The sequence below is a fragment of the Aquarana catesbeiana genome, linkage group LG05 (assembly GCF_042186555.1).
Source record: "Aquarana catesbeiana isolate 2022-GZ linkage group LG05, ASM4218655v1, whole genome shotgun sequence".
NCBI classification, from domain to species: Eukaryota; Metazoa; Chordata; class Amphibia; order Anura; family Ranidae; genus Aquarana; species Aquarana catesbeiana.
Window position 1 is genome coordinate 358,082,949 of NC_133328.1, and position 27,220 is coordinate 358,110,168.

The 27,220-nt window shown below is 42.7% G+C and overlaps 1 pseudogene; it reads left to right on the forward strand.

The window, feature by feature from the left end:
* The window catches only part of LOC141144834 (glutamate decarboxylase 1-like), a 65,784-nt pseudogene that overhangs the window by 16,614 nt on the left and 21,950 nt on the right, over nt 1-27,220 (forward strand).

Sequence of the window (27,220 nt, forward strand, 5' to 3'; positions counted from 1 at the left end):
TGTCCAACAAGTTGATGGTATAGTTGTACATGAAAAAGGGGAAAAGACCACCGCGCTGTATAAATGCAAAAAATTAACACAATCAAGTAATAAAGTGACAAACAATTGAATGAAGAGCAAAAGCAGCCGCTAAAAGGTGAGATGCACACACTAAAGACAATCAATAAACAAAGGAAGCAGCGCTGTGAATTAGGTGAATATAAATATGAGTGATTAAATAATTTAAGTAAATATTTAAATTAAGTAATAAATAATATAGTTTATGGTCAAATCATATAAATAACCATTCTACTCCATGATCAACCATCCAAGAGGTGCGGTAGATAAGGAACCAAAGGCAGGGGTCCCCGTCTGAGGCAGGATTGGAAGTAAGACTGGGTAAATCCTTCACCGCACAACTGTGATATGAATAAAATGCGCGCTTACCAACCGGCAAGCTTAGGGAAGCTTGCGACCTTAACCCGGTCGGGGCCTTTCTTGGGATGGAGACACCACTAAGTCGCTCCTTAGATCGTAAGTAGCCCACTATCCTCCACGCATAGACAGAGCCTGGATGTTAGGGATACTATACTCCTAACCAGGAGTTGTTCTCACAGACAATGCCCCAAAAGAAAAGGAAGAGCAACATAGCGTAATCCTTGTTGGATATTTATTAAAGGAAATTTAAAAATACACTTACAATGTGTTGAATGCACAAACGCATATAGAGCCGGCCGGCTAAACACGAACACCCGTCCTGCAGACAGTAAATACGGCACGTCAGCACGCCCGACATACGTTTCGTCACACTCTGACGTCGTCTGGGGCATAGTTGTACATGAAGTGGCAAACCGCCATGGGATAGTATAGAAAATTGGTTAAGCCATAGCCAGATGTCCTGTAACTTTTTAAATTGGTGGCAGAGATTGGGTTCAGCAACCAGTCTTTGCCTCTGGGTCTAACCGCTCAATGCAGAAGGCCTCCCTTATGCTCCTCTAAGTGTTCAATCCTCATCCTTCCATGGGCCTAGAATCAGGTTGACTTCTTTCCATTTTCTATCATGGCCTCATTTATTCAGTCTCTCTTGACCACACACTGGTGTGGCTACAATTTTGTGGTCTAGCGACCATTTCTTCATCTCCTTAAGCACTGCTCATTTTTCACTTCAGAATCTTACCCTAGCTTGACTCAAAGACCATGAAAACTCACTTATCCGCATGCTTATGACCTCTTAGTAAATTCTACAGGGCATATAATGAAATCTTGTTCTACAGACCAAGCTTCACTCACTTTAATGAAAGTTTTTCATCGCTAGCTGATGGCATAATGATGATCTGACATTTTCTTTTATCTGAGTATTTTGCATACCTTTTTAAGGAAGGCTCTCGGGGTAACATTGTCCTAATGCTCCTCTAGGGTTGGGAAACTAAAATCTATCATCTACAGTAGTAAGGTGTGCCATGCACCAAAGTATGACCTCCATACTTTAGCAAGTACCCTTTTTTGGTCTGGAGTAAAGTTCCACAAAAGAACATGGTAGGAACATTGTATCAAATGACCCATGTTTACTACATAAACCTGGACCCATGTTTGCTACATAAACCTGTGAAATTCTATATTGTCGTGTGTATGTTTTTTTTTCTTTTTTGTAGGTTTACATTTGAGATTGCCCCATTATTTATTATTATGGAAGAGTTAATAATCAAGAAAATGCAGGAGCTGATTGGATGGAGAGAAAGGGAAATGGATGGCATATTTTCACCAGGTAATATTTTTGAAGTGTGTATGTGTTCACCCTGATTTTTTTTTTTTCTCTCTATAGCTACAAAATGTTATCCCCCTCCACCCAGAGTTGACATAGTATTTCTTTATCATTTCTTTATCATCAGTATTTATTTTATTCCTTATTATACATAATGGGACACAGAGCAGCTATAGTAATTACTATCTGGGTTATATGCCATCTATAGCTGAATGGACACTGGTAGATCAATCAAACAGGAGGTCCTCCCCTATATAACCCCTCCTTCACAGGAAGCACATCAGTTTTTTCACCAGTGGGCATGTGTTGCATAAGCACATGCTTCCATAAATGCATGCTTCCATAGATGTATATTGCTTAACTACTTCCCACCCAAGGTACATCATATGACGTCCTTGACTTTGCGGGGGTATAGCTGAATGATGCCTGCAGTACCAGGAGTAGTGGCTTTTGGTCTGTGCTGTTTCCAGGAGGAGGATTTGTGATCTGTATATGAGTTAAATAGCCACCATATGTGAGAGGAATTACAGGAGGATCTTTTAAGCTGCTGATTAGGGATGAGCTTCGTGTTCGAGTCGAACCCATGTTCGACTCGAACATCGTCTGTTCGCCGAATTGCGAACGATATGGGCCGTTCGCGCCAAATTCGTGTGGCGTGTCACGGCCCATAATTCACTGCCAGTGCATTGCTGGCTGATGATTGGCCAAGCATGCACTATGACCCGCATGCTTGGCCAATCAGAGCCGTAATTGGCCAAGCCAAGGAGGCTTTGGCCAATTATGGCTCAGGGGATTTAGTACACGCCCCACACTATATAAGGCCGCCTGCACGGCGGCCCTGTGTAGTGTGTGTTCCGGCGTTCATAGAGAGAGAGAGAGAGAGAGAGAGAGAGACAGTGTCATTTGATTTGAGTTAGATAGATTAGGCAGAACAGTCAGTCAGCTGCACTTACAGTGTAGTGTGTGTGTATGTATGTGTGTGTGTATATATGTATGTGTGTGTGTGTGTGTATGTATATGTGTGTGTGTGTGTGTGTATGTGTGTGTATATGTATATATATATATATATATATATATATATATATATATATATATATATATATATATATATATATATATATATATATATATATATATATATATATATATATATATTCACTGTATTCAGTTTAGCTAGATCCGTTCCTGTTATCTTCTTACTGGCAGGCTTGTCTTGTTACAGTATTTACAGCTACCTGAAGAAAATTGCTGGTGTTCTTTTGATCCTATTAGTACCACAGTCAGGCAGCTAGACTATTTACAGTTAGTGCAGAGCATCCTGCTCAGTGTTCAGCTAAAACTACAAGTTAGTGGGGTGCGTCCTGCTCAGTGTTCAGCTAAACCTACAAGTTAGTGCGGTGCGTCCTGCTCACAGTGTTCAGCTAAAACTACAAGTTAGTGTGGTGCGTCCACCACAGTGTCCAGCTAAACCTACAAGTTAGTGTAGTGAGACCTCTGCACAGTGTTCATCTAAAGCTACAAGTTAGTGCAGTGCGTCCTGCTCAGTGTTCAGCTAGATCCGTTCCTGGCCAATAAGTTCCAAGCCAATAAGAGAGGGCAAGCAGGCTCTGTGTCTAGTGCTGGTCGTGGAGACCGTGCATCTTCATCAGCACGTGGCCGTGGGACACGCTTGGCCTTTTTTTCGGCAGCTGGCTGTGTTGAGCCGCAACATGCGGAAGACTTGGTCGAGTGGATGCCGTCCTCATCCTCTCTCACCCAGCACCTTGACTGCATCACACCCCAAAGCTCCACATGTGCAGGGCGCTGCAGTCTCTGCGCGTTATTCAAAAAGTTCTTTGGTGTGGGCCTTTTTTGAGACGAGTACATCAGATCGCACCGCTGCTATTTGCAACATATGTCTCAAGCGTATCTCGCGTGGCCAAAACATCTCCCGCTTGGGTACCACATGCTTGACCAGACATATGTTGACCTGCCATGCAGTTCGTTGGCAAGCGTATCTAAAAGACCCACACCAAAGAACAAAGAGGACCTCTCCTTGCTCCTCATCAGCTGAGATCTCCAACCCCACTATACCTTCAGTCCTCTCTGAGACCTGCACTGAGAGGAATGAAGGTGTAGAATTAGGTGTGTCACAGCCAAGTACTTGTGGGCAATCTGCTTTTGGTACACCGATGTCAGATTGTACCAGGCAAATTTCCCTGCCCCAGCTGCTGCACCGCCGAAAGAAGCTTGCTCCCAGCCATCCACATGCCCAGCGGTTGAATGCTAGCTTGGCAAAATTGCTAGCACTTCAACTGCTGCCTTTTCATTTGGTAGACTCTGCCCCCTTCCGTGAGTTTGTGGAATGTGCGGTTCCTCAGTGGCAGGTACCCAAACGCCACTTTTTCTCACGGAAGGCGATTCCGGCTCTCTACTGGCATGTGGAAGGCAATGCCCATGCCTCGCTGGACAGGGCGGTCAGCGGTAAGGTGCATATTACCGCTGACTCATGGTCCAGCAGGCATGGACAGTTACGTTACCAAAGTTTCACGGTGCATTGGGTGACTCTGCTGGCAGCTGGGAAGGATGCAGGACAAGGTGCAGTAGTGTTGGAAGTTGTTCTGCCACCACGCCTCCAAAATGCTAATGATTGTGACACACCTCTCTCCTCCACCCCCTCCTCTTCTTCTTCCTCCATGGCCTTTTCCTGTGCTTTGTCCTCGGAACCAGCGGTGCTCTGTAGCCGTTCAAGGGGCTACGCAAGTACGCAGGCCAAAAGATGCCATGCGGTGCTTGAGCTGGTGTGCTTGGGGGACAGGAGCCACACTGGGGCAGAGGTTCTGTCAGCTCTGCAGGGGCAGGTTCAGAGGTGGTTGACACCACGCCAACTTAAGGCAGGAATGGTGGTTTGCGACAATGGCACCAACCTCCTCTCTGCCCTCCGACAGGGACAAATGACCCATGTGCCCTGTTTGGCTCACGTCCTTAACTTGGTGGTGCATCGGTTCTTGGGCAGGTACCCGGGCTTACAGGATGTCCTGAGGCAGGCCAGGAAAGTCTGTGTGCATTTCCACCGGTCATATAATGCCAGTGCTCAGCTGACAGACCTCCAAAAGGAGTTTAACCTGCCCAAGAACTACCTAATCTGTGACATGGCCACCAGGTGGAACTCAACGTTGACCATGCTGCAGCGGCTGCACACACAGCAGAGGGCCATCAATGAGTACCTGTGCGACTATGGCACCAGGACAGGGTCAGGGGAGCTTGTTTTTTTTTCCCCACGCCAGTGGGCCATGATCAGGGATGCATGCACTGTCCTGTCACCATTTGAGGAGGCCACGAGGATGGTGAGCAGTGACAGTGCATGCATCAGTGACACTGTCCCCTTTGTCCACCTGTTGGAGCACACGCTGCGTGGAATAATGGACAGGGCACTTGAGGCAGAACAGAGGCAGGAAGAGGAGGACTTCCTTAGCTCTCAAGGCCCCCTTTATCCAGACAGTGTTCCTGCGTGCCCGCCGATCACACAGGAAGAGGAGGAGGAGGAAGATTGTGTCAGTATGGAGGTGGAGCCTGGCACTCAGCATCAGCAGCAGTCTTTAAGGGATCAGTCCCAAGAAACACATGGACTTGTACGTGGCTGGGAGGAGGTGGCTGTGGACCATGTCGTCCTTGGTGACCCAGAGGACTCAGGACCGAATGCCTCAGCAAACCTACGCTGCATGGCCTCCCTGATCCTACAAAGCCTGCGTAAGGATCCTCGTATTCGTGGTATCAAGGAGAAGGACCAATACTGGCTGGCAACCCTCCTTAATCCACGTTACAAGGGTAAGGTTGCGGACCTTATCTTGCCATCGCAGAGGGAGCAGAGGATGAAAAATCTTCGGGAGGCCTTGCAGAAAGGTCTGTGCAACGCGTTCCCAGAGACTGGAAGGTTACAAACTCCTGTTTCTGGACAACGTGTTGCTGAGGCTTCGGTCAGTCAAAGAAGGAGCGGTGGAGAAGGTGGCCATCTGACCGATGCGTTCAGACAATTTTTTGGTCCGCAGCCCCAAGGTATGATCGGTTCCAGAAACCATCGCCAGCGTCTGTTTTACATAGTGCAGGAATACCTAGGGGCAAGATCTGACTTGGACACCTTTCCCACGAAAATCCTCTGGGTTACTGGGTCTTGAGGATGGATCACTGGCCAGAGCTTGCACAGTATGCAATTGAGCTACTGGCCTGTCCTGCATCCAGCGTTCTTTCGGTGCTGCTGGAGGCTTTGTAACCAATCACAAGGTGCGTCTGTCCACCGACTCGGTCGATTGACTGACCTTCATAAAAATGAATCAGTCTTGAATCGCCACCAGCTACCAAGCACCTGATGCTGATGTAACCGAATATTTTTTTTTTTTTAAATCTCAGATCCCTTCAAAGACTGCCTATGCTGATGCTGAGTGACTATCCCTGAGTAATTATCCTCTTCCTCCTCAATGATCACGCTAATAGCTTGTAAGAACATTTTTGGTTCTGGGCGCCACCACCAGTGCCTAAGGCCCAATTTTTGATGCAATACTTTGCAGCAGGGCTCGTTTCTGCGTTACAACTAGAGTATCTGTGAGGGGTTGCAGTGTTGTGGCACCAGTGCCTAAGGCCCAATTTTTCAGCCCCTGTTCAACAGGGGCATGTAATTACAATTCTTGATCTAATATTTCACAGCAGGGCCCTGTGAGGGCTTACAGTGTTGTGGCCACAACAACACCTAAGGCCCAAATTTCTGCTGAGTATATATGGGGCAGGCCCCTACTTTCAAACATCTAACTTACAAACGACTCCTACTTGCAAACGGAAGGAGATAAGGAACATTTCTCCTTTCCACTGATGCTTTCCAATCCTTGTTCCACAAAAAAACCCAGATTTTCAAAAAACATTTGTCATTGGGACAAAAAGTGAGGTGAAATCTTCTGAAGAGGAGGAAAGACAGCAAAACAAATGTCACAGGGGTGATAACCCTTCCCTATGTTTTCCAAAAAGCTTAAAAAAGATTTTTTGGCTGGAGCTGGTGGCCCCACACCTTTCCTTATTTTAATTTGAGTGTGGGTTTCCCCTTAATACAAGACTCAAAGGGCCTGGTAATGGACTGGGGGGTACCCATGCCGTTTGTCTCACTGATTTTCATCCATATTGCCAGGACCCGACATTACATTAAACCCGCAAGCAGTTTTAAATGAGATTTTTTCCTTTAAAAATGACATTTTGTGCAGGGACTGTTCTAAACACGGGAAACACGTGCCACTTTACAGGCATACTATAGACACACCCCAGGTACGATATTTAAAGGAATATTTCACTTTTTTTTTCTTTTTTTTTTTTTTTTTACTTTAAGCATCATTAAAATCACTGCTCCCGAAAAAACGTCAGTTTTTAAAAGTTTTTTTTGCATTGATAAATGTCCCCTGGGGTAGGACCCGGGTCCCCAAACCCTTTTTAGGACAATACCATGCAAATTAGCCTTTAAAATGAGCACTTTTGATTTTGAACGTTCGAGTCCCATAGACGTCAATGGGGTTCTAACGTTCGTGCGAATTTTCGGTCCGTTGGCAGGTTCTGGTGCGAACCGAACCGGGGGGTGTTCAGCTCATCCCTACTGCTGATATATACTACAGGCTTATTTATAAAGCCCTTAAGGCGAGGGTACACCTAGTGGAGGGAGCGTGCACACTGCATGAAGACTCTATTATCAACCATTATCACCTATTTTATGCTATTATTATGGACTGTTATTGTTGTGTGTATATATATATATATGTATGTGTATATGTGTGTGTGTGTGTGTGTGTGTGTGTATATATATATATAATATATTGGGATGGAAAGTATTCAGACCCCCTTAAATTTTTCACTCTTTGTTATATTGCAGCTACTTGCTAAAATCATTTAATGTCTTATTTTTCCTCATTAATGTACACACAGCACCCTGTATTGACAGAAAAACAGACTTGTTGACATTTTTGCAGATTTATTAAAAAAGAAAAACTGAAATATCACATGGTCCTAAGTATTCAGACCCTTTGCTGTGACACTTATTTATTTAACTCCGGTGCTGTCCATTTCTTCTGATCATCCTTGAGATGGTTCTACACCTTCATTTGAGTCCAGCTGTGTTTGATTATACTGATTGGACTTGATTAGGAAAGCCACACACCTGTCTATATAAGACCTTACAGCTCACAGTGCATGTCAGAGCAAATGAGAATCATCGGGTCAAAGGAACTGCCTGAAGAGCTCAGACAGAATTGTGGCAAGGCACAGATCTGGCCAAGGTTACAAAAAAAATTCTGCTCCACTTAAGGTTCCTAAGAGCACAGTGGCCTCCATAATCCTTAAATGGAAGACGTTTGGGACGACCAGAACCCTTCCTAGAGCTGGGCGTCCGGACAAACTGAGCTATCAGGGGAGAAGAGCCTTGGCGAGAGAGGTAAAAAAGAACCCAAAGATCACTGTGACTGAGCTCCAGATATGCAGTCGGGAGAAAGTTGTAGAAAGTCAACCATCACTGCAGTCCTCCACCAGTTGGGGCTTTATGGCAGAGTGGCCCGACGGAAGCCTCTCCTCAGTGCAAGACACATGAAAGCTCGCATGGAGTTTGCTAAAAAACACCTGAAGGACTCCAAGATGGTGAGAAATAAGATTCTCTGGTCTGAGACCAAGATAGAACTTTTTGGCCTAAATTCTAAGCGGTAAGTGTGGAGAAAACCAGGCACTGCTCATCAACTGTCCAATACAGTCCCAACAGTGAAGCATGGTGGTGGCAGCATCATGCTGTGGGGGTGTTTTTCAGCTGCAGGGACAGGACGACTGGTTGCAATCAAGGGAAAGATGAATACAGCCAAGTACAGGGATATCCTGGACAAAAACCTTCTCCAGAGTGCTCAGGACCTCAGACTGGGCCGAAGGTTTACCTTCCAACAAGACAATGACCCTAAGCACACAGCTAAAATAACGAAGGAGTGGCTTCACAACAACTCCCTGACTGTTCTTGAATGGCCCAGCCAGAGCCCTGACTTAAACCCAATTGAGCATCTCTGGAGAGACCTAAAAATGGCTGTCCACCAACCATCCAACCTGACAGAACTGGAGAGGATCTGCAAGGAGGAATGTCAGAGGATCCCCAAATCCAGGTGTGAAAAACTTGTTGCATCTTTCCCAAAAAGACTCATGGCTGTATAAGATCAAAAGGGTGCTTCTACTAAACACTGAGCAAAGGGTCTGAATACTTAGGATCAAGTGATATTTCAGTTTTTCTTTTTTAATAAATCTGTAAAAATGTCAACAATTCTGTGTTTTTCTGTCAATATGGGGTGCTGTGTGTACATTAATGAGAAAAAAAAATTAACTTAAATTATTTTAGCAAATGGCTGCAATATAACAAAGAGTGAAAAATTTAAGGGGGTCTGAATACTTTCCGTCCCCACTGTATGTGTGTGTGTGTGTATGTATGTGTGTGTGTGTGTGTGTGTGTGTGTGTGTGTGTGTGTGTGTATATATATATATATATATATATATATATATATATATATATATATATATATATATATATATATATATATATATATATATATATATATATATATATTCTTTAGCTCACTTTGTATTCGTATTGTAACTTGTTATCTATTGATGAGCAATTAATTGTTAGTAGCGCCGCACATTGTATTGTTTAAATTTGTTATTATCACATTTGGGGAAGTGTGGGGAGTGTTGGCAGCTGTCTTTAGTTTAGTTCTATTTGCACATTATTTTTTTTTTTAGCTTGGCAGCTCACAAGGTTTTTACATATCTGTTTCCGGGGTGTTGCAGAGCAAAAATTGGTGGTTGATATTCTTCCTTTTCAGGAATTTGGAAAATAACCACTGATGCCTGTCTCTAAGTTGATTTGAGGCTGGCTACAGTTCAGTGGGCTTGGTCTCCACAGGATACTGTCCAATAGCTTCGAATTTTTGGCCAGTACGCCTTACTCTGGATTATAGGACAAACCTGTTGTAGGTTCAATCTGGAAATGCCTCTGAAGGTATATATATATATATATATATATATATATATATATATATATATATATATATATATATATATATATATATATATATATATATATATAGTGTGTGTGTGTGTGTGTGGAGGTCATGCAACTCGGGGAGGTGTACCACATTCTTTCTGGGACAGTACAAATGCTGTCGCTATCGCCAATACATATTCCAGGTATAGGATAGTGACCAGGGGAACTCTGCAGGGGATTCTGCTAGATTCTAAGTTCTACAACAGTTTGGAACAGGTGTGTCCAGGACAAGAGTCTCACTGCCAGTAGGGGTAGATTTACTGGTAACACCTTTTTAAGGTCAGGTTCTCCCTTATTTGACTTTTTTTCCCCTGTTTTGGATTCTGCCACATCTCTTGCATAGAATCCATGAGGTGGTAACACTGATATTAGTGTTGGCTGAATTAGCCCAGGAGGGCTTGGTACACTGACCTAGCGAGTCTTGCAGGGGGTTGACTTGGACACTCCCAGTCCAGTGGGACCTGATGGTCTTGAGTTCTGTATCTCAGCACTGTTGAGCCACCGGAAGCCAGCTTCAGGGGAATTTCAATTACAGGACTTGCAAATATTTTTTTGCCTGCCACCCACAGAAATATGTGAGTGGGAGATTTTCTTTTTCTTTCTCCAATCGGTAAAGAAAAGGAGTTTGGGCTTAAGTACCGTTAAGGGTCAGAGTTCGTCCCTATCTTTCTCCTTCTCCTCTATCTTTCTCCTTCTCCTCTTTCTTTCTCCTTCTCCTCCTTTTTCTCTTTCTCCTTCTCCTCCTTTTTTCTCTTTCTCCTTCTCCTCCTTTTTTCTCTTTCTCCTTCTCCTCCTTTTTTCTCTTTCTCCTTCTCCTCCTTTTTTCTCTTTCTCCTTCTCCTCCTTTTTTCTCTTTCTCCTTCTCCTCCTTTTTTCTCTTTCTCCTTCTCCTCCTTTTTTCTCTTTCTCCTTCTCCTCCTTTTTTCTCTTTCTCCTTCTCCTCCTTTTTTCTCTTTCTCCTTCTCCTCCTTTTTTCTCTTTCTCCTTCTCCTCCTTTTTTCTCTTTCTCCTTCTCCTCCTTTTTTCTCTTTCTCCTTCTCCTCCTTTTTTCTCTTTTTCTCCTTCTCCTCCTTTTTTCTCTTTTTCTCCTTCTCCTCCTTTTTTCTCTTTCTCCTTCTCCTCCTTTTTTCTCTTTTTCTCCTTCTCCTCCTTTTTTCTCTTTTTCTCCTTCTCCTCCTTTTTTCTCTTTTTCTCCTTCTCCTCCTTTTTTCTCTTTCTCCTTCTCCTCCTTTTTTCTCTTTCTCCTTCTCCTCCTTTTTTCTCTTTCTCCTTCTCCTCCTTTTTTCTCTTTCTCCTTCTCCTCCTTTTTTCTCTTTCTCCTTCTCCTCCTTTTTTCTCTTTCTCTTTCTCCTCCTTTTTTCTCTTTCTCTTTCTCCTTCGACAATTGTTTCTCACTTGTTTCATTCCTCATACAGCATGTAACTTGGACAGTCCCACCTGTCAGGCCATTCTTTTTGTCCTTGGAACTTGAATTTGTTTTTGACTGTCCTTGCAGAGGCCACTTTTTGAACCAATCGGGGAATTCTGTTCTAGTTTTCACTTGAATCAGGACAGTGTCTTGCCTTTTATTTTTCTCCTAATCCACAGTCAGCAGGAGAAAGATTGTTACCCACTTTAGAGGTAGTTCAGATGCTCATGGTCTACTTGAGTTGTCGGCACAAGTCAGGAATCCTGGTTTGTGCTGCCGGAAGAGCCCAGGAAGGGCAGGCGGATTACAGGTCGAATATTTAGCAGTGGAACTGCCAGTTTACCAATGATGCATATGGTTTAAATGGCAAAAACTAATTTTTCTCTGGAGACATTCTCTACCAGGTGTGGGGGAGTATCTTGGGTCATCAGTCATCGGGTGTCAGTGGCCCAGGTATACAAGACCTCTATTTGGTCTTTGACATGGTAAAAATCCTGTAGATGTATAAACCAATGTCAATCACGTCGACGATACTGCCTTTGGCCTCAGCATATTACAAATGGCAGAGTAGGTCCTTCTTTGGTGGCAGTTTCTATGATGGTGTTTCCCTCCCCTCAGGGGCATTGCTTTGGCACATCCCAAATAGTAATTATTATAGCTGCTCTGTGTCCCGTGATGTACTTCAAGAAAAGCATTTTACAGGTAAGCTGTAGGAAAACTCCTATTTGTGTTTTTTTTTAATTTTTTTTTTCCCAAATACAACAATTGATTTTTGTATTTTTCTATGTCATGCATAGAATTAATTTTTGTTTTTCAGGAGGTACCATCTCTAACCTTTACAGTGTCCTAGTAGCTCGGTACAAGTTTTTCCCTATAGTAAAAACAAAAGGAATGGCAGCGCTACCGAGAATTGTGTTATTTACATCAGAGCATGTATGTAGACTTTTTATTATACCATAAATATAAGCCAGTTTCTTCAAATGACTAGGAAGTACCTGTAGCTTAGAACTTCTAGACCACATATAAAACAAAAAAATAGCTCCACAATCCTAGAAGTATAAAAATTTAAGACAAAATTGATATTTGATCTTTACGGTTATATGGTCTACAGGAACAAGCATGAGTCTTTTGCCTAGGTTTTGTGGTAAATATAGTGGTGGGCATTTTTGTAAATTCTATGTAGCTTTCTGCTGTGTGGTTGTTTTTTTTTTTTTTTTTTTTTTTTTTTTTTTAGATTAAGCTGAGAAGTGAGTAAGCTGCCCTTTGGTTTATCACTTTTCTCCACTTGAACTAGACTTAACTTTTAAAGGAATAAAAAAAGAATACAAAACCTTAAGCTGGCCACCCACTCCCCTATCCACACTAAATTATGTGGGTGACTGAATCTTCCACTGCTCTTCATATTCTAACAGAAGGCACCCACGACTGTTGGAATATACAAATAGCGACTGCAGCTAATTGGCTACCATTACTGTTCAGAGGACCCTCCCTGGATTTCCAGGAAATTTTAGGAAAATTATTCAAGCCACATATGGCCAGCTTTAAGCATGCCTGAAGAAGCATGGGGACACATTATTTTGCCAAGAAAGGATACGGTTTAGTTTTTAAAATTTTAGTTGATGCAAGCCTCCAACCTTCATTGGTGTCCACTATCTTATTGCGACTCATGGGCTGTTTGTCAGTTAATACTGGTTAAGCCCATACAATGTCCAAGTCTACTGTTCCAGAGTAGTTGGCACTCTAATGTCAGATCAGTGAAAATCATATTGTAAATACATAATGTGCTTTTATACAACAGTTGGCTGCTAATCTATGGTTCCTTGCATGAATGCGCCACAGTTTGTTTTTCAACTGAATTATTTCACCTGAATTACTTAACATGTTATGTTACTTATAGAGTCACTATTCTTTTGAAAAAACATCTGCGGTCCTTGGCATTGGGACAGAAAATGTAATTGCTGTAAAGTGTGATGACAGGTAAGGGTCACATACAGGTTTCTGTTAAAGAATACATCCTCTGGGGACTTTAAACTGGTCACATAACACCAGTCTATTACAATTCACCCTACCTTCTTTATCAAGCATGAGCCATAAAACCTAGTGTGTAATTTTTTTATGGTCAACATCAATTTTAAGAGAAAACTATAAAGTTTTTATATACAATATGCACCAGCTTCACCTTGTTGACATGGTGAAGGTAAGAAGGACAAGGACTATTTAAAAAAACAAAAAAACTTGTGGCATTGAACTTTGGAAAATAGGCAGAGGAATCAAAACAATAACTACTAAAGGCAATTTTGTTTTAATGTAATGGTGAGGGGCTAGAACCTCTGAAATTCCCAGTTAGGGATATTTCACCCTCTCGAATGTCCTGATCAACAATGTCATCTGAAATGAAAATGAGTGTGAGGCCTCATGTACACTGCTGCTGGTAAACGGACGTTTAGGAGCAGATGGGCATTTTTTTTTTTTCAACTGCTCCTGAACTCTCCTCTGTTATCTTATCAGTACATGTACACAGGTTAATTTTATAGTTGTTTCTAGGCATTTGCGTTTAGAGGCTTTTTTTTTTTTGGAACACAAAGCTGTGTTTTAGAGGCATTTCAAACGCAGCTAAATGCAGTAACTTGCATTTCGTTTACAGGCGTTTTTCATTTTTGGCTATTTTGAAGAAAAACATTTTTTTATTTTCAAATGCTTCTAGATGCAACTGCGGTATTTAAACGTGGCTTAATGGCCATTTTTAGACGCCAGTTTCTAGCTGTCAAGTTAAATTGTTCAGGAGAGGTTGAACAGCGTCCCATGTACATGAAGCCTTAATCCGAAACTTTGAATTGCCACCAGAAGAATCTTCCAATAGATACTTCCATGACAACTGTTTTGAGAGGGAATATCTTTCACAATGCAAATATCCCCTCACTTCCTGCTGATTCCATTCCATGAGTCCTCGGCATCTGATTCTAGCTGATTCTACAAGTGGCCATAAACAGAATTTTCTGCATCCATGTCACAATTCCTTTGACAAATTATGGCTTTCATTCAGCCATCTATGTCCAGAACTCGGAAACGCCCCTCCTTCTCCTATTAGTCAACTGGACCATTTATATGCTAGTCAGAGGATGCTGAGTTAGAGGGGAATGAAACTGACATTGAGGCAGTATTGGATGAGGCTGCAAAAGTCTTCTCTCCCCCACATTATCACTATAGGCTTCACACAACGTGCTTGCTAATATTAAAAAGGTTATTGCCATAGGTGTGCGCAGCCTATTGCATTAGGGTGTGCACCCCAAACCTCAAACACTCGTGCCTTTCGCTGCAACCTCAGCTGCACTGGACAGTGAGTGAATGGTAAGTGCTCTGTGCTGAGCGTCTTCCTGTTAAAGTGAAGCCCAGTAAACACTTCACTACAGTATGCTTCAGATATGAAAGAACAGTGAGTGTTCACTGGGTTCATTTAGAAAAGGAAGGCATTGGCAAATGAGTTACTAGCCACCCCCCCCCCACCCCCCCCAATCTCCTTCCTGAAACATCCCCACATCAGCTGAGAGGAGAGAAGGGAAGCCAGCAGCACTGCGAGGTGGGGGAGCTAAGGCACACCTGGCAATCCCCTATTCACGCCTATGGTTATTGCCTCTGTTCGCAAAAGCCTGGGCATAATGCAGATTGACTATTGATCTCCATATGCCCCCTTGGGCACAAAAACTTACAAAAGCTTCCACAACATTCCTTCATTATGAGCATACAATGACTATTGGGTTGCTCCTAGAAGGATTTTCACCCTCCAAAAGTCTTTGCTGAATACTATTCATTGAAAAAAACTGGCTATTCCTGTAATTGACCTGCTGTCTTTGTCCTGAACAAACCTCTCACAGTACCTACTGAAGATGTAACTACGTATAGGACTCTGCTAATGGAAAACTTGAGCTCCTCTTAAGTTGTTACATACCTTTTATGCAGAGCTGGAAATAATGAGGGTGGCCTCTTGCACAGTTACTGTCTGAATACCCCTGGATGTTGAGAAAGGGACTGCAGGGGGGGAAGGGAAGGCATAAGTGCTAAGGTGTACACATTATGCGCAGAAACTTGGGAGCACTGGTATCTGACGAGCACAGGTACAGTTGGTGATGCACCAAGTTCAGTTGATGGTGGAGTGAGGTCCCACACCCGTTAAGTGACAGCAGAATGGATGAACTCCAGGAGGTAAGCAGAATCCGAGACAGGCAGAGATCGACCACAATCAGGCAGTGAGCTACAGAGTTATTAGGCAGAAGCGTGGTCCGTAGTCTAGGCTGGGGTTTGTAGCGAAGGCAGACTGCCCAAACATGCAGGCAAGGGAAATTCGAGAGCAAAGTCAGAGAGGAAGCCAGAACAGTAACCGGATGAAGGATGTGCATCAGGACTGGATAACTGAAACCAGTCTGAACAGACCATACAGCAAAAAACTAGTGAAGCATTCAGGCTTAAACTGTTTGTCAGCAGTGGCTGTGCATGTGCATGTACGTGCTCATACGCTTCGCCAAATGTGCCATCTGTCTTGTACTGTATGCGCTAAAGAATGTACACACCTATGCACCAATGCATTAGCCAAATGGTGTGTCTTTCCCTGACAGCTGCCACCATGTTCCTGAGAAAATCTCTTTAACCTAGCAGACCCAGCCCTGCAACCAGCTCTTGCTACTATTTCTGTGTCAAACTGCAGCTAACTGGATTAGGACAGGACAATGAATAACCAGCGTGCTCCTTTCGGGATCATGTGGTTTCAGCGCAATTGCAACAACTGCCTTCTGCTCTTATTTACTGCTTTTTAAAAGTGATCATTTGTATTTCCTTCCCTAGAATTGGAAATTTCTTACAACAGACACAAGTCTATCTGGGAGGACTGGTTGGAAATTCCTAGTTTAGCCCCTACCAAGTTGATTCTCAATAGGTTATTAAGCTAGATTCATTGTTTCTTTCCTTGGCAATCAAAGATACTTTTTTTTTTTTTTTTTTTTTTTTTTTTTTTTTAAATTTATTTATTTATTTATTTATTTTTTTGACAAGGTTTACACGATGAGTAAATAAGTACATGTACCATTTGCTCTTTCATTTTATCAATATTTATTGACTTTCAAAATTTACATAGTATATGGAAGGCTATTCTCATTATTGCAGTACTTTATTACAAAGCATATTATTATATAATCCACAATTCAAACAATAATAGCTTGCAAGACTGTTAATGCTCTTTATGTTATGATGCTGGTGAGTTTTGTTATATTACAGGGGTATTGTATAGCCTATACTTGTTTGATCTTGTATATGTAATCTCAAGCACTTCGGTTGAGTGCTCCTCGACTATTCTTGCTATGTTTGTAACAATGATGTGATTTGAACTCCTGCTTTATTGTGTGTGGTTTTTGGTATGAGCTTGTTATTGGCTTATTTTAAACATTTAAAAAAATGCTATTACCAGGTCGCAATTCTTAGGCTCTCCCCATGAGGAAATGAGCAAGCTGGGGTCTGGTAGCAGGTAGAAATCAAGCATAAACGTAGTCCGTAAACCAGTGATAGTGAAGATGCGGATGGCAGTAGGAGTGAAAGGAGCAAGATTTTGGCTTAAATGAACAATAATCTGGCAAACAAGATACAAAGTAAGGTTGTCCAAAGGGATCATGCAGGGAGCTTTCCAGCATCTCAAGTGGCACAGAGAGGCGAACCACAACAAGACACTGCAGAGCTCCCAGGGTCAGATCCGCTTCCCAACAAAGATGCTTAATTTGTGTGCAGCCAGACAATGTCACCACAGTGGCATATATAAACCATTTCTCTGGTCCAAATCCTAAGAGTGAGCAGCTGTCATTTGGACAAACTCAAGCTGCCACTGCTTGGACTGGGGGAATGGTCTCTCCATCTAGATTTGTTCAGTCTGTTATGCCAAATGTGGGGGTGCATTGGATGTGGCTATCCTACGATCCAAATACAAAAAACACCTCCTGTATCCAAAACCAGAAATCTGCAATGCTCTAGGTATTCCCTGGTCTCAGTTCAGGCTAACTTATGCCTTTTCTCCACTGAGTACGTTACTGCACTTGGTCCACAATTTTGAGCAGGAGAGGAAAACCGTGGTTATTCTTGCACCCAATTGGCCCAGAAGAACCCAGTGCACAGTTCTACTCAGATGACCCCTGGCCTCTTCCCAACAGGCCATATCTGTTATCCCAAGGCCCACCCTGGCTAGGTCTCGCCTGATATAGGAAGTTGCTAAATCTGTGATTCCTACCTTGCTGAAAGCAAAAAGCTTCTTCCAGGAAGACTTCTATCTGTAAATTTTGCTTTGCTTGGTCTGAGCATAGTCAATCCAGTCCCAGGGATTACTCTGTCAGGCTTGTTTCTGAACTGGCAGCTCTTTCCTGTAAAGAGCTTATGTTCATACTACACAATGACAAGGTTGTATTAAACCCAAGACAATATTTTTCTTCCAAAAGGAGTTTGATTATTCCATCCCATGAAATACATTGCTCTACCATCCCTATGCTCTGCTCCTCCTGTTCTTCCCACAGGATCTCCTCCTAAGGGGCACCCTGGTTAAAAAATCCACCATAGCATGGTGGATAAGCAATTTGGTTACAAAAGCCTATGCTCAAACAAAAGTGAGAAAAATTTATAAACAGTGCTTGCAGGATATAGTGCAAACATACAAAACAACTGATGAATATCAAAGCATAAAGTGAAATAAATACAAGTTAAATAGTGTAGCAGCTGTCACAAAGGTGCTAGAACCTTGAGATATAGATGGATAAATATAACAGTGCTTGCAGACTATGACTAAGTGCAAGTGGATAAACATAATAAAGATAACACAAAAGGTATATATTAAATAGTGCGAAGTGCTCCAATAATAGTGCTGGTGCTCCACAAATGATGGTGTCGTGTGTCACACTCCCCTCTTGTGCCCCACTCGCCAAATAGCATGGACCCACAGCTTTGCAGTCTGAGGTCAAAAGTGCTGAGAGCAATGGGATCGAGTATAAGACAAATGGATTTCTCTGGAGCCTCTCAATAGTGGTTTTCATAGACGTTCAAAGGCGGTTAATCGTACTCATGTCCTTGATGATGCCCTGGAGGGGGGGGCGAAATTCATTGGCACACTTCAGGCTTCTCAACCATTGACGCAACTTCCGCTCTCCGTGGAACGCACTCCGATTAGTCGCACACCCGGAGCTCCATACTAATGGCTGTTTTGAATTGGGTTTTTTATAAGAAGCGCCAAGCCAGCGCATTATTCTCCATTTTTAACAGTTTTTCACAATTAGCTCCTCTGTCTCCAGCATATGAGTACGATTAACCACCTTTGAACGTCTATGAAAACAACTATTGTGAGTGGCTCCAGAGAAATCCATCTGCCTTCTACTCCATTATACTCATTTTTGACCCCAGACTGCAAAGCTGTGGGTCCAAGCTATTTGGTGAGTGGGGTCATGAGGAGTGTGATACAACACCATCCTTATTTGTGGAGCACCAGCACTAATATTGGAGCACTTATGCAATTTTTGGAGCACTTGGCACTGTATTTAATATATACTTTTTGTGTTATGTTTTTTATTATGGTTATCCACTTGCACATGGTCATAGTCTGCAAACGCTGTTATATTTATCCATCTATATCAAGGTCCTAGCACCTTTTGTGACAGCTGCTACAATGTTTAACTTGTATTTATTTCACTTTATGATTTGATTTTCACCAACTGGTTTTTGTATTTTTTTCACTTATGCTCAAAAACAAATACCACCTCCTGAGCTGTTACACGCCCACTCCACCAGATCTGTTGGGGTATCGTGGCCCCTTAGGCTCGCAGTCTTTGTTGCATAATTCCAGTTTAAACCATAAATTAACACTGACAAACTAGAATTAAAGTGATTGTAATTTTTTTTTTTTTTTTCTATAAAAATAACAAACTCGTTATACTTACCTGCTCTGTTGCAGGGGATTAGCATAGAGCAGCCCAGATCCTCCTCTTCTCGGGTCCCTCTTCTGTGCTCTTGGCCCCTGCCTCCTGTTGCGTGCTCCCACAGCAAGCAGCTTGCTATGGGGGCACCCAAGCCGAGCTGCAGCTCCGTGTGTCCATTCAGAAATGGAGCTGTAGTTTGGTCTCTCTATTTTTCTCTTTTTCTGTTCTCTCATCAGCAGGTGGTCTCCACCATCCAGCAGGGCATTTTTGGAAGTTCAAGGGGAAGCCACCTTGAATATCCTTTCTTCCAACCAGGTTTCCAGATCAGTAGAAAAGGCAGAGATACTATGGCAGTATGTACAGATGCTGATTCTCCAGCAAGCAGTGGTGCCTGTTTCAGAATCAGAGGTACTCAGGCTTTTATTTTCCAGTTTTTCTAGTGTGAAAAAAGATAGGAGGTTGGAAACTGGTGCTGGATCTAAAAAGATCAAACAAATTAATTCTCATAGAATGGTAAGATGGAGTCGCTGGAAACTAATTCTCGCAGTTCAGCCAGGCGACTTTTTCCACAAGATATCATCTGCCAGAGGTCAGCGGGGGTGAATACGCTAGCTGAGCCATGGAGTTTCCATTTGGCTTATGCCTTTCCTCCAGTACCACTAATCTTACCTTTTCTCCAACAACATCAGGAAGAGTTATGATGATGGCAATAATTCCTTTTTTGGAATAGAGAGACCTTGGTTCTCCCTATTTTCACATTTTGTACCTCTGCGAATCTCTCCCTCTCCTAAATCTTCTAGAGCTACTGAGGCACTGAAGTTGTGCGGAAGAGACCAGAAGGAGTGAGGTGTTCCAGCCGAGTTATAAAAACTCTGCTTCAAGAAAGGGAAACTACCACAAATTACACCTATTACAGGATTTGGCAGAAATTCCTTGAGTTTGCACAAGATTTTGACTCATTAAGACCAAAAGTATATTCTACAATTTCTCCAAACAGGTCTAGACTTGGGACTGGGCCTTAACACATTGAAGGTTTGTCTCAGCCTTTTTTGGCACTTATGAACACCACGTGAGAATTTTTACCCCGATTGGGTTAGTGTTAGTTTTTCTTGCTGCACCCCACCTTTGTACCCACAGAAGGCTGCTCTTTGGAGAACCTCACATTTAAAAGCAGCTTTTCTAGTGGCCATTGCATCAGGTCAGTTTATCGGCACTACAAGTCTTAGGCTCTCAGGATCACTATACCCAGACAGGGTAGTCCTTCAACCTATTCATCAAGTCAAACCGAAGGTTCCATCCATATATCACTCCAACCATCTCTTTAACCATGTGATTGGCTGTGTCCAATCACAGCCGGTCACATGTAAATACAGGCATCGCACTGTTCATCAGTGCCCTGATTACAGTAAAGCCCCAGAAATGCCACCAATCAGTGACACAAATCAGTGCCCATTACTGGTCCCAGTCAGTGCTGCCTTTTTAGTGCCACCTAATCAGTGCAGCCTATCAGTGCCACCTCCTCAGCACACATCCGTGAAGGAGAAAAATTACTTATATACAAAATTTACTGACAAACTTTTTTTTTTTCTTTTTTTTTTCTTTTTTAGCAAAAAATAAACCCCAGCAGTGATTAAATCCCATCAAAAGAAATCTGTATGAAGAAAAAAATGATTTGTCATTCAAAGTGCGACAGCGCTGAATTCTGAAAAAATGGCCTGGGCAGGAAGGGGGTGAAAGTGCCCTGTAATGAGGTGGTTAAAGTTAAAAGCCCTCTTGTTGTTTTTGCCTTGGCATTTTAGCTTAGCCTAGCTTTATAAATGTTGCAACAACTATGTGTTCACACTTGCAGTATAACATACATCAATTCGTAAAAAGGTCTCATTCAGCAGAGCTTTTGCTGTCACCTGACACTTCCCATGTGGCTGTAGATCAGAAGCTTGTAATGGAGGTATTCCAATTCCTTTACTTGTGGCACTGCTATGAGTAGGTCTGAAGATCAATCCATGTAAAAAAGGGTGTAGACTCTATCCAGAGCTGGTGCAGTAGACTCCTTTTTGGGATTTTCATAATTCAACCATAAAAAGTGAAGCCTGTGCTAATCAGTGGTCCCCCCCCCCCCCCCCCCCCCATTCATGCGTCCAGCCCCCTAATCTACATGTGGTGCGCCGGACGCATATATTCCAATGGGGTGTTTTTTTTTTTTTTTTTTTTTTTTTTTTTTCTTTTTTCTTTTCTTTGCACGTGATTGGAGGCTCCAACCAGTTAAAAAAAAAAAAGGGTGGGCGCAGGGTGCATATTCACTATTGTCACACTGATCCTCCTCCCGGCCAATCAGGAAGCGGGTCTTGAGACCCATCATCCGATTGGCTGAAAGGACAGGCGATCCTATAGAATGCCTAGGAGGAGGGAGGAGATGCACAGCGGAAGCTGCCTTAATGCAGAGGAGGAGGAGACACGATGGAAACTGCCGCCCACATGCGACCTAGATGGGGTAAGTGGGGGGGGGGTTGTTTGCCTAGGTAGAAAGGATCTGAAGCACAGGAAACAGTTGGATATGTGAGCAGTCACTTGCCAATGCTGCACTCCTGCTTTTGTAATAGGTTTGTATATTTTGACAATGTCTTGTCTTGATGGATTGTGGGAGAATGTAGGAAAGGCATATGAGAGGATGAAACCACTATAAGGTTGATTCATGCCACATGTGATTTCCTTTAGATATAAAAACTCTGCTGATGGTTTAGGTTTAACAAATATGATTAGCTTGGTGGTCGGCAACGTATAGCATGTAAGACCGGACTATACAATAATTTCCGTTCTGATGGGGGGGCGCTTCCTTTAAAGCCACAAATTACAACTTTGGCAACATATAATGGATGACTACCTCTAAAATGTGTTTGTTCACCACTAAAATATGGTGCTGGTAGCCCCGGGGCCAACCATAAGAAATGCCCAATATAATGTACAATGCAGCATAGACCTATTAATGTGAGATTACAAAATAACTTCCATTCAATGAGATTGCAGAGTGGGATTAGAGGGCATTCAGTCTGGGGATGCTAACTGACTGTTAAGGGTGAGTGTGAAATTCTTGGCAACAGGGTATCAATATGGAAGGTGTGACTTTGGCTTGTTTTTTTGGCCTTGTTTCTTGTAATGCAATATGAGACCAGTGTAGTGACACAACAGATATACAATGTCAACAGTTATTACAATGCCAGATAAGACTGACTGTTTACTTCCATACTTACAACTGAGGGTACACCACACGCAGAAATGTAACTATTTTTTCTTATGCCGCGTACACACGACCGGTTTTGCTGTCGGAAATAAACTCCGAAGGTTTCTCCGACAGAACTCCGACGGAATTCCATTCAAGCGGTCTTACCTACAGAGAAGTTCCAATAGCTGTCTGAAGTGGGTGATGGACCTGTGAGGTGTGAGGACAGGTGCACTTTGTCCCTGTGGTCATGGGAGCAAGGCTTTGCAGCAGGTACAAATGGTGGCTTCCTGCAACATATATGTTATGGGGTAAACTATTTCTACAAACATGGAATTCATGAATTAAGTGTCCAGAGTGGGACAAGAGACTGGTGGGACCCATCCTGTAATTGTTAACAACCAGGGGAGAGAGGAAGAGGAGATAGCAGTGTCTGTTGGTTCCAGGTCGGAATAGGATTAAACCCCTGTGCACCAATCTGTGATAACCTGACTAAATGGCTGGTAGTTTAAGCTTTCCTCTAGGGGGCAAATTCCCTACCTCAGTGGTGCAGTCTGCCCACATGTTGCAGTGCCAGGTAGAAACAAAAAAAAATTTTTACCCTGAAAGACTGCTCAAAGTGGAAAAAGCATCCTTTACTGGCCTACGTCTCTGCTAGCATCATGTACCATGGTAAACACACCTGCGTTTACTAATTTGGGATTAGCCAATGATTCAGTCAGAGCCTAGGCTCAGACCAAACTTTTGGCTGTTGGAGGGTTCCCTTCCCACCCCCCATTTGTTTGAAGTCGAACATCACATACAGAAGCGGCATTACTAATGTTTCTATATGACTGCTTCCCACTGTTCATGATTGCTAAGGAAGGGGTGGCTGCTAGCACATGCCACATTTATAGCAGCCATTGATGTCCCAGCACCTTTGACTTGCATGCCTGGGAAACCCCATTCATGTAAGCCAAAGTTAGGGGGATAGCAGGGACATTGCTGCCCAAATATGGCCACTGGACATACTTGGGCAATGCCTTTAACCAAATATGGCCATCTCAACTATCCCAGCCCCTTCTTTTTATATAGCTTGGGAAGTGGCCACTCAGCAAGGAGTAATGCTTGGATTAATTTTTGTGCGAGCTGGGTCCGTTGATGGTTTTATAGTAACTGACTATGGATTTACAATGAGGGGCTTCTTGGGGGATTTTATTCTTAATAAAAAAAAAAACTTGTCAAGTGTTTGGGTGTCTCTTTTCTAGGACTTTTTTTTTTTTTAATATAAAGGAGTACATGTGGGGATCCAGTAACTTTTTTTTTTTTTTTTTTTTTTTTTTTTTTTTTTTTTTTTACAGTAACTGTGACTGTTCCAGTAACCTATTTTAAAGGGGGCTTCCAGATTCTGATAAGCACTCTGTCCACGGACCCTAGCCACCACGCCAGGGTTGTGGGAAAGAGGCCCGTTCAAGGGGAGAGTGCACTGTCTTTAGTGAGACTGAATACTTGGGTTACATTTTTGCCAATGGTGATGTATAACTTGCAATAGTCAAGATCGGTGTTATTAAAATTCCAACCCTTGCATCAAAAGTTCATTCTTTTCTAGGTCTGGTTGGATACTACAGAAGGTTTATTCCTTTTTTTTTTCAACAAATGCAGCACCATTTAATGAGCGCCCCAAAAAGGCAAAAAGGAGTATAAAATGTGAAAATCTTTACCCAAAAGTTAACCTTTTTGCTGCCACCAATGTAAGGCTTAAATCAGGAACTGCGGTGGCATTTACATACTCCTGACTGCCTCTTCATGTGGAAGTGATATCAAGTGGTTTCCTGAGTTAGCCAACCATTTTCTCGGTGCTTGGGATGGCTATGGTAGATGTTGGTGAGCCTCTAGTCCAGTTTCAGCACTGTTGGCTGCTCTGGTCAGGGAAGAAGCTGATGAGGCACAATCTGTGACTGATCAGCTTTTAAGGAAACAGGTGTATTTTCAACTTCTAATGTGTCCTCTGAACCCAACTAAGTCTGAATTCCAGGAATTCATCCACTCTGATAAATGTGCAGGCAGGCGTTAAGTCCAACGAGGTGCATGGCATCTCCTGCACTCCTTTCTAATATTTACATCTAACGTGTTTATGGCACTCCTAGTGGCTCTGAGAGGAGAGACACACACACACACAGCAGCCATGCCTGTCCATTCTACGCCCCATCCCCTCCGCTCATTTAACCAAAGTCTTTTGTATTTTGAGAATAAGTTCACCTAATACAAATGCTTCTGGGATTGGGCAGAAGGAGCTCCAAAAAAACCTGTCATATATATATCCAAGAGATAAGACACACACACACACACACACACTAATTATTATTATTATATATTTATACACACATACATAATCGCACATGAAGGGGGCACCTGCATATGAAACCACGATTGTGCTACACATATTGGATATTGCACACATGAGTGAAGGCAACAATTCTAGGGCCATCATTCATGGTTCACTCAAAACCTATTACCTATACAATTGCCTGTGGTCAATTTTGGGAACCCTAGTATGTCACGGTTTCATGGATTTGGGATTGGTAATATGTTTTTGTGTATACCAAAATAAAATTACCTTTTTAATGTTTTTTACATTGTAAAGCGCTGCGTAAACTGTTGGCGCTATCTAAATCGTTAATAATAGTAATAATAATAATTATTTTTTACTGAAAACATTGGTTTAATAAACTGCTGTGCTAGTATTGTGTGACATGAAAAATTTAACCAAAACTACCACTATTTTATATTCTCTAGGGTTACTGTTTTTAACAATATACATTTGGTGCTTTTAGCTAATCTCCAGGCCTGAAATTTGCATTTTATCATGTGTGCAGAAATTCATGGCTCTGGCATCAAAAAGGTCAAAGACATACTCCGTAATAACATTCTGAAAAGCCCTGACTTCTAAAGTGTTACTAAACCCACAACAGTAAAAACAGTCTGTATCTGCAGTAAAGCATGCTTGTTATACTCACTGTGGAACCTAAGGTGTTTATCTTCTGAATTGTGTCAAAAGGCTTTTTGTATGCGCAGATCCTCCCCTTGCATTGCCTCCAGTAACTTTCTTATCCGGACATATTTTGGAGTCAGGCTGCACATGCTCAGTTTGGTGTGTCGGTGCTAGTTTTTCTTGGGAGAGTGCATGTGATCAGCACAGTGTTCAAACAGAGTTAGGGGTCCTGCATCCTGATAGGTTAGCCAGTGCAGTATAAAAACTCCTACACACTTTAATCAGGCCTTGATAGAAGTCACAAAACTGCTATATAATGCGGATGAGAAAAGGTATTTAGCAGTTTATGTATTTCCATGTTCTGTGTACTGTGGGAGACCAGATGTAGTGAATGCAGGGTCCTGGGTTTAAAAAGTCTTTTATTAAGTCCTTATCAGCCAGGAATTTAATAGGAAAGAGCACCCAGTGTCCTATAGAAGCAGAAAATTGTTTCCCAGGGAGACTAGATATGTGGTCTTGGAGAAAGATTGTCTGGCTACAAAGTAGACATTAGAGTCTGTTGGGACAGGTAACGATCACCATCCACCTCTGGCTTAATTTTATGAAGGATAAAAAGGACACGTGGTTTTAGCAAAACCCATATTTTTTTGTTTTGACATAGTAGACATGGACTAGAACACCTAAATTGTTTTTTATTACTGTCTGTGCCCTGCCCCCATTGGGGAGATTCGCCCTTTCTATTAGTCCTATATTACCATTCTAGGTGAAATCGAAAAAAAATCCCACATTTTGGGTTGTCCCCTGAAAATTAATAGTGGGTAAATATTCCAGTGGAGACATTATGGTGACCTGGGGGGCTCCCAAGGGATTCCCTTAATTTGCAGGGATTTCCTCTCACTTCCTGTTTTTTGGGTATGGGACAGGAAGTGATGAGTAATGTCCTCCCCCAATGGGATGCAGATGGCAAAAAAAAATAAACGGCCAGAAGGGTGCCATGTCTTAGGCTGTAGTCTTGTCTCAAAATGCTTTTGCTTTTTTCGAAAACAACTTGATGGTGATGATTACTGTAAAAGAACCATATATCACACCTAGGAATCATGGCCCAAACTTGCATGTTTGGATAAGGGTCCAAACCCTCCTGAGCTATCCTGTTAGGAAGTGATCAAAGCGGATAGCCAATCCTAAGTGGCAGAGACCTTCTGTATCTTGCAGCTGCACGTATACTATCTACCAGGGTTATGCAATTAACGGACCTCCAGCTGTTTCAAAACTACAAGTCCCATCATGCCTCTGCCTCTGGGTGTCATGCTTGTGGCTGTCAGTCTTGCTATGCCCCATGGGACTTGTAGTTCTGCAACAGCTGGAGGTCCGCTAATTGCATATCCCTGATATATACCCTGCCCCTGCTGCCTTTGGTGGTCCGCTTTGATTGCTTCCTGGTGTGATAGCTCAGGTGGATTTGGGCTTGTGTCCAAACACCCCTGAGCTCATTCCTGCCTATAGATTCATTTGAGCAAGTCAGAACTCATTCTTCCCTAGCAGTGGGTTGCACTGGTCTCCAGCTCTATTGTGATCATGCATAGCAGTATTATTGGTGTACCTATTATCTGATATAGTTTTGTCTTTGTGTCAAGGTCTGCTAAGTAATGCAAGCATAAGACAGGGTTCACATATGCGATTGGGTGTGGGGAAACCCGAATCCAAATTTGCATGACAGGGGAGTGACCGGTTTTCAATGGTCTGGGGCAACCATGGAGGAGATTGCAGAATGGTCCTGTGCGTGTTTGGGTCCGGTTCAGGTGCGAATTCAGGCAAAAATTCTGTTCATGTCTGTTCACCTGAACCGGTGAACAGACACGCATCGGACCCCAGTCA